The sequence below is a fragment of the Dreissena polymorpha genome, chromosome 7, assembly GCF_020536995.1.
Source record: "Dreissena polymorpha isolate Duluth1 chromosome 7, UMN_Dpol_1.0, whole genome shotgun sequence".
In the NCBI taxonomy this organism is placed as follows: domain Eukaryota; kingdom Metazoa; phylum Mollusca; class Bivalvia; order Myida; family Dreissenidae; genus Dreissena; species Dreissena polymorpha.
In genome coordinates, this window is record NC_068361.1 from 99,483,600 (window position 1) to 99,490,535 (window position 6,936).

Consider the following 6,936-nt stretch of genomic DNA (forward strand, 5'->3'; position numbering starts at 1 on the left):
TGCGGTAGCTCTAGTGGTCAGTGTGACTGCAGAGAATATTGTGAGTCAATATGGGTCCAGTTCATTAGCCATGATGGCTGTAAGACAGACCCACCGTGTGTTATCAGAGAAAAAGTCGTGCAGCAATGTAAAAGAGAAGCAGAAATGGCTGTTGTAGATTGGCTGGTCTATTACAGAGACCTTTTGCAAGCTGGAGACTATGTGATTTGTTTTGTGACACCTGGGGACATTGATGCCATATGTATTCACCTCTTTGCACTTAGTTGGCATTGGAAACGAGAAGAAAATGCAAAGTTCAAAAACAATGTTTACGTTGAGTTGCAAAAGCCTTATGGTAAGAGTGACATTTACAACATAACAGCTTTGTTGGAGCTATTTGAGGAATTCTTTAAAGACAACATGATTGGTTGTAAAATTGCCATAGCTCTGTGCATTGGTGGGAATGATTTCATTCCAAAGTGTTATCAGTTGTCTCATGATACTGTTTTGAAACCTATGTTTGACAATCTTCACTTTCGAAAGAACTTAATTTCTTTTGTAAATGGAAAGGTGCAGCTCAACTCTGAACTTTGCATTGAGTTTAAAAAAACATTACTCTGTCCAAAGAGGCTTCGACACTTGAAATTATCCTATGACGAAGTAAGGGCAGAGACAATTGAGAAGTCACAAGATGAGAGCAAAGGTTCTTGTAGGACTTGTGACCCAAGAAAATGGTTGCCTCCTAGGTCATCAATAGAAAGATTGGGCAGTCTAATACAGCTTCAAATTGAATATTTGTGTACAGCTGGAGTTCATGATGCGCATTTGCCAATCTTTTTGGGTAGTAATTGCTTATAAAAGAGCTCCAGTGGTGAAATTGAATACAACTTTGGCCGAGAATCAAGCTTAAGTTGTTTCACCGACCTACCAGAAGTTCAGTTTAAATTAAATAAAAAAAGAAGGCTGGAAAACACTCCACAAATAGTGCTAGAAGAAAACGGCCTGTTACATCTACTCCTGACCACAAAAGAGACTCAACTGATATTGAAATGGTATTTCAATAGTATTGGTTCCCATTATCGGATAACAATGCGTGGCAATATTATGTCATGCATTTTTCTCACATGACAGTTCAGGTGTAATTGCTAGATGGACACACTGATGATGATTTAGCAACTGTAAATAGAGATGTATTGTATTCAATTGATAGAAAATTGCCTGAGATCTGGGATGTTAGTATTACAAAACCTTTTAACTCATTCAGTACTGAAAACTGTAAGAACATTTTAATACCGCATTAATATTTATTTGCTATATTGCAAATGTTTTGAATAATTATTGTCTTTACATGAAGGAAACGATATATTCTTGAGGTACACACAGGTAAGTTCAGCTCGATTGGTCATTGTCGGCTCGGGTACTACTTACATGTACCCCGGGTACTTTTAAGTATACTTAGTACTTACATGTACCCCGGGTACGGTAAATATACTTAAACGTACCCGGGAATTTTAACGCTAAATCGGTCGTTGACGGCTATTTATTTGTTAAGTCAGTATATTCACATTCATGTCAATTTTCTGTAAAATGGCCTCTATATTATCGAAGCTTATACTCAAAAAGCATGCTGATGCATTTTATTGTAAGAGAAGTTCGTTTCAGATAATCGGAAGCGCGTTAAACGACATCGGATTTTTGGCGGGAATATAACTCGGGTACATTCTAAAATCGATCGCGTACGATTAAGTATATTTACCGTACCCTGGGTACATGTAAGTATACTTAAGAGTACCAGGGGTACATGTAAGAATTACCCGAGCCGACAATGACCAATCGAGCCAAATGAAGTCTACCCTGAATAAGGGTGGCCTTGATTTGCAAAAGACGACTCAGGACGTCACCAGGGCTGACTGAGTTCAGTATATGATTGATAACTCTCTATGCAAATGATAGCTGTCTGAAACAGTAGAAACTTTGTAATAGCACTGTGTTATTAATAATTGTTCATTACAACCATGTTCATGTGCATGTATCAACATTCATATTTACAATGATTGACATTTATGATATTTGTATTTTACCAAGTTGCTTTTTTAATTCATTTGACTTTCATAAATGTGTTCTTGACACATGTGAAAATATGATGTAGCTTATGGTTGTTTAAAATCAAAAGGCGTAAAAATGGCGGAATGTACAATGGCTAAACGGGTTAATGCAACTACTGCTGGTTGCTCAATAAGACGTTAGTGTTTTTGTATTATAGTTTCAGTAAATTGTTCTTATAACATATATGGAGTGCTAAATAAGTGAACATATATAATTTATCAAAATATCAGTTTAGACGTGCTTGTAATGAGGATATTAACAATAAATAATTATTGTAAGTTATGAGGGACATATTTGTTTATGTAACATAGTCTTGTATGTTTAACAGTATGCAATGAAAGAAATTAATTTTAAATCAAGATAAGTGAATTGAAACATAAGAAATTATAACAAATGCAGATCCAATATTATTTCAATCATTTGTCTATGAATTTTCAAAGAATTTAGTTTTGTATGCCTCAACAAAATTTTTTATTGGATGAAAGGTTGCATAATTTATAACATCACATATTTTGTGCCAAGCATTGCTTGCTAATACATTAGCAAACATAGTTTAACCTAATCAAGTACATCCTGAAGAAGATGTCTCATCAGAGTATACTTATTTTGCAAAAGTCGTTCAAGGCGTCACAAGGACTGAATTTCCTTAGTACTATAACTCTGTAATAGTGTATTTGTAAGTTGTTTACTTGACCTGGAAATTATCTCTTAAATAGAATATGCATGGTCTGTACCAATATTATTGAGGACTCATTTAAAGTAATACATGATTATACCTTTGCATGTGTGTATTAAAAACGATTTACGTTAAGTAGAACCTGAGAAACAATTAAAGAGCCATTCAATGGGCTTTCTGTTGTACACAAAGTGTTGTATCTTTTGGAGAATCTAGAACAGATTTAAGCTTAAGTTATAAATGATTGAGGACAATTTTACTCTGCTTGTTTGTAAATTTATTTGTACTCGTAGTGTTTAGAAATTTTTCAACATGTCACTTAGATTTTAGATTTTATGTTTAAAATCTCGTGCATACAAAATCAAAGGATCTGCACTGTGTCCATAATGAGCATTTTTGTCAGTTGCTTGGCAAAAGTTTTGTTAACTCCCGTAAATTAGTGTTATTTCAGTGTAAACTTCGAATAAAATATCTTAAAATGTGACATTTAAGGATGATTAGCAAAACAATGCACACTGTGAGCTTAATTACTGCATTGATCTGTGAATAAACTTGTGTGACATTGTTTTTTTCTGGATATTTTGTTTTGTTTTATTGCAAACAATACATTTTGAAATTAATAATGTAGCAATATGTCTTAAAATGTCATGACTCCAGTACATATTATTCATACATGTACCTATTTTTATCAATTCTGAATTTAGAAATATTCCATGTATTTTAAATATCTTGAAATTATATATTTTACTGTATTTTAATTAGCTTATCAGTCTTAACATATATCATGAAAACATGCAAAACTGTTTATTAGAATACATGGTTAAACAGTACTTGGAAGCAACTTGAAACCACACTGGCCCTGTGCAGTTTTACGGCAGTTTTATGGCCCCTAATTACCCTAACATGCTGAGAGACTGACAACAGCCCACATGTGGCCCATTAGCGTAACTGTAAATATGCTTCAGCCAAGCCAGCCTGAATGAGCCCTTTTCGTGGCATAATTCTCTAGGCTGTAAACACGAGACGTTTGTTTAACACCCAATGTACTTCCCGTGACAAACACTACTCGGCCACTTAGTTGTGCACATTAAATGCGGAAGTCCTTGGGTCTTCTATGATATATTCCATGTATGTATGTTCAATACAGAGTAAGAGTCTTTACATAACAAATGTTAACCACCTTAAAATCTTTAGTGCACTAACAGCTCAGGACAAAATCGGTATATTAAATGAGACATTGCTTTTAAATTCAAATAAGCTTTAATACTTGCTAAATATAAGTACTTGACTATCAGTATCTTTCAAAATGTTATTTTTTTCCAGACTGCCTACCCGGAAAGTACAGTGCAAACTGTTCAAGAGATTGCCATTGTCTTTCTGGACCATGTGAAAGTGTTACGGGCACTTGTTGGACTTCGTCATGTAAACACGGCTGGAGAGAACTCGCCTGTAATGAAAGTAAGAATCACGAGAAAAATTGAAACATATAAACACTAACTGCGTACGTTAATTTTAACACATTAAATGTATACCAGTTTTATGGAATTTTCGATAAGTTAAGCGATTGTACATTACTGTTACTGAAATTAGGTTACAGGAAAAAAGCACAAACTAGTTCAAAATCAGTTTGCAGTTGAGATTAAACGATTAACGGATGATTTCCAGACTGCGGCGACACATGTTGTATGTACTGCAAGTAAAAATCAAACTACTCAAAGTACTGGTGGGCGATTTTGCTCACATTTTGTGGTCGTTAAAACACTATACACCGTGATGCCAACCGATCACCTTTTTTGAAGAAAACAGATGGAAGTAAGGAAGGGTGACAGGCTGTCAACATTATATGATTTAGCTATTGAGGTTAAATGTAAATGCTGCTTTTTAAAACAAGTCCTTGTCGTAATTGCCAATTGATAGCTAAACTGCGAAGATATAATACACTTACCCAGTTCCAAACTTGACATAGATTTGATAAAGACAAGCATTGCAGTAATTTCTAATTAGTACAGTTAGTTTATGGATCGTTCTTGCCTAAGTACACGGGCCTCCCTGTGTGTCAAAGTATAAAGTAAATCCATTCAGTATCAAGTAAGATACGGCAAATGTTTTTTTTTTTAGCAATTGGATACTAAAGGTCAATCACGGTTCAAGGTAAAAAAGTCAACCCAGTTTCAAACTTGACATAAGTTTGATAAAGACAAGCATTGCAGTAATTTCTAATAAGTACAGTAAGGTTTCTGGATCGTTTTTGCCTAAGTACACGGGCCTCCGTCTGTGTCAAAGTATAAAGTTAATCCATTCAGTATCAAGTAAGATACGGCAAATTTTAGTCTTTGAGAAATTGGATACTAAAGGTCAATGTCAACCAGGGATCAAGCTAAAAAAGCCAACAGAAAGGTCTTGTCCAAAGGGTTGTTCTGTACAAGAATTAAGTAAATCCATTAAATGATAGGGAAAAAGGGGTGATAGGGAAAAAAAGTATCTCCCTACGTGGTAATCGAACCCACGATCCTGTGTCTAACAGTAATCGTGCTCTACGGATTGAGCTAGCCGGGAGGACATGTTTATTCCCGCAAAATGTATAAATAAATAAATAAAACTATTTCCGATAGCTTTGACATCTTCTGATTGGTCAATTTTTGCAACGGAAAATACCGATGTACTTCGTCAAGTTGTTGTTTGTGGCGCATTAATACTTATACCATGCGATCGGAGCTATTTTGTTTGCGAATGCAAAATCTGGAGATGCAAAGTTGTTGGTTGCAGTAACGGACTTCTTTCTTTGGTATACGTATATTATGCTACCTATTGGGCGAATTGCAGAAGGCAATCTCCCCAAAAACATATACATAATTTGATATGGCTTTTGTACATTGTTGCATTGTCTTCAATATAAAAAGCCACCAAGGAAACTTGCCACAGCGTAAAACATCGACATTTTAAATTGAGTATTCAGTAATTATATTTTAACAACTTGTCATGTATAATTTACCCGAACTTGAAAACAAATATTCATTATCAACTAGTTTTCTTGAAAATCTCCTTATATTTTGACTTGATGTCAACGATATGGCGAGCCTCATTTTGACAGCTTTCAATGCTTTGCTTGATTATAGCTGAAATGACGCGTAATGATTTCAGCCTGCAACCCTGGAACGTTTGGTGATAACTGCTCCTCCATATGCCATTGTTACGGCAATGTAACATGTCATCATATTAATGGTACCTGTCCCACTAACAAATGTGCAGCAGGATGGACGCGTGACAACTGTAGCGTAGGTAGGTCACAACATGTGGTTTCTCATCTTATTGACTGTTAATGAATTTAAATGTTAAAACTTGTAGTGTCCAAAATATAAAAGATTCAATGTGAATATGTATAATATTTATTAGAATATTTACCTTTCAGAAAATATCCGAGCGATGTAGATGTAATAATATTATGTTAAATTAATATAAAAGAGTGTTCGACGTTTTAGCGAGAAATTAGGATATAATAAAATCTTCCTCTTGCTGGTTCAATTTTTCTTTTCATGTCGTTTTTCTTTTCATGTCGTTTTAACGTGCGATCAATATTACTTTGGTCATTTTTTGGGCTTACATTCTCTGTCAACATCGTGTTTTCACAAGTCGAAATACAGTGTTTATACTTCAAAATGCGCATCTTATTTTATCCCGCATCTTAGTTTATGTATACCTTACTGACTTTTACACTTATTTTGTTTTTTAGATTAACACTATTTTACAGCTTGTGATCCAGGCATGTTTGGTTTGAATTGTGTCTTCCCCTGACATTGCCCACAAGAGAAAGATTGTGACCATGTTTCTGGCCGCTGTCCCGACGGTATTTGTGTTCCTGGGTGGATTAAACATATACATTACTTGAAGACTATAGTGAAGCATTGCACTGAAAAAGGTTACATTCCACTAAGAAACGGCCGAAATTTGTTTTGCAAAAACAGTCCATTTCTTTCTTGGTTTGAACATGACATATCTTTTTTATTGCATAAATTGATTCCGCTTAGAATGGCCTTTAAGAAAAGGTATGGTTATGGAGGTCTTTATGTGCAAAATGTTGCATTTATTTTCGCTTAAATTTGTCGCTTTTACATTGATTTATATAGGGAAACTATTTAGTATATTATGACCTTATTAACGGCGGGCGAGCGAATTCG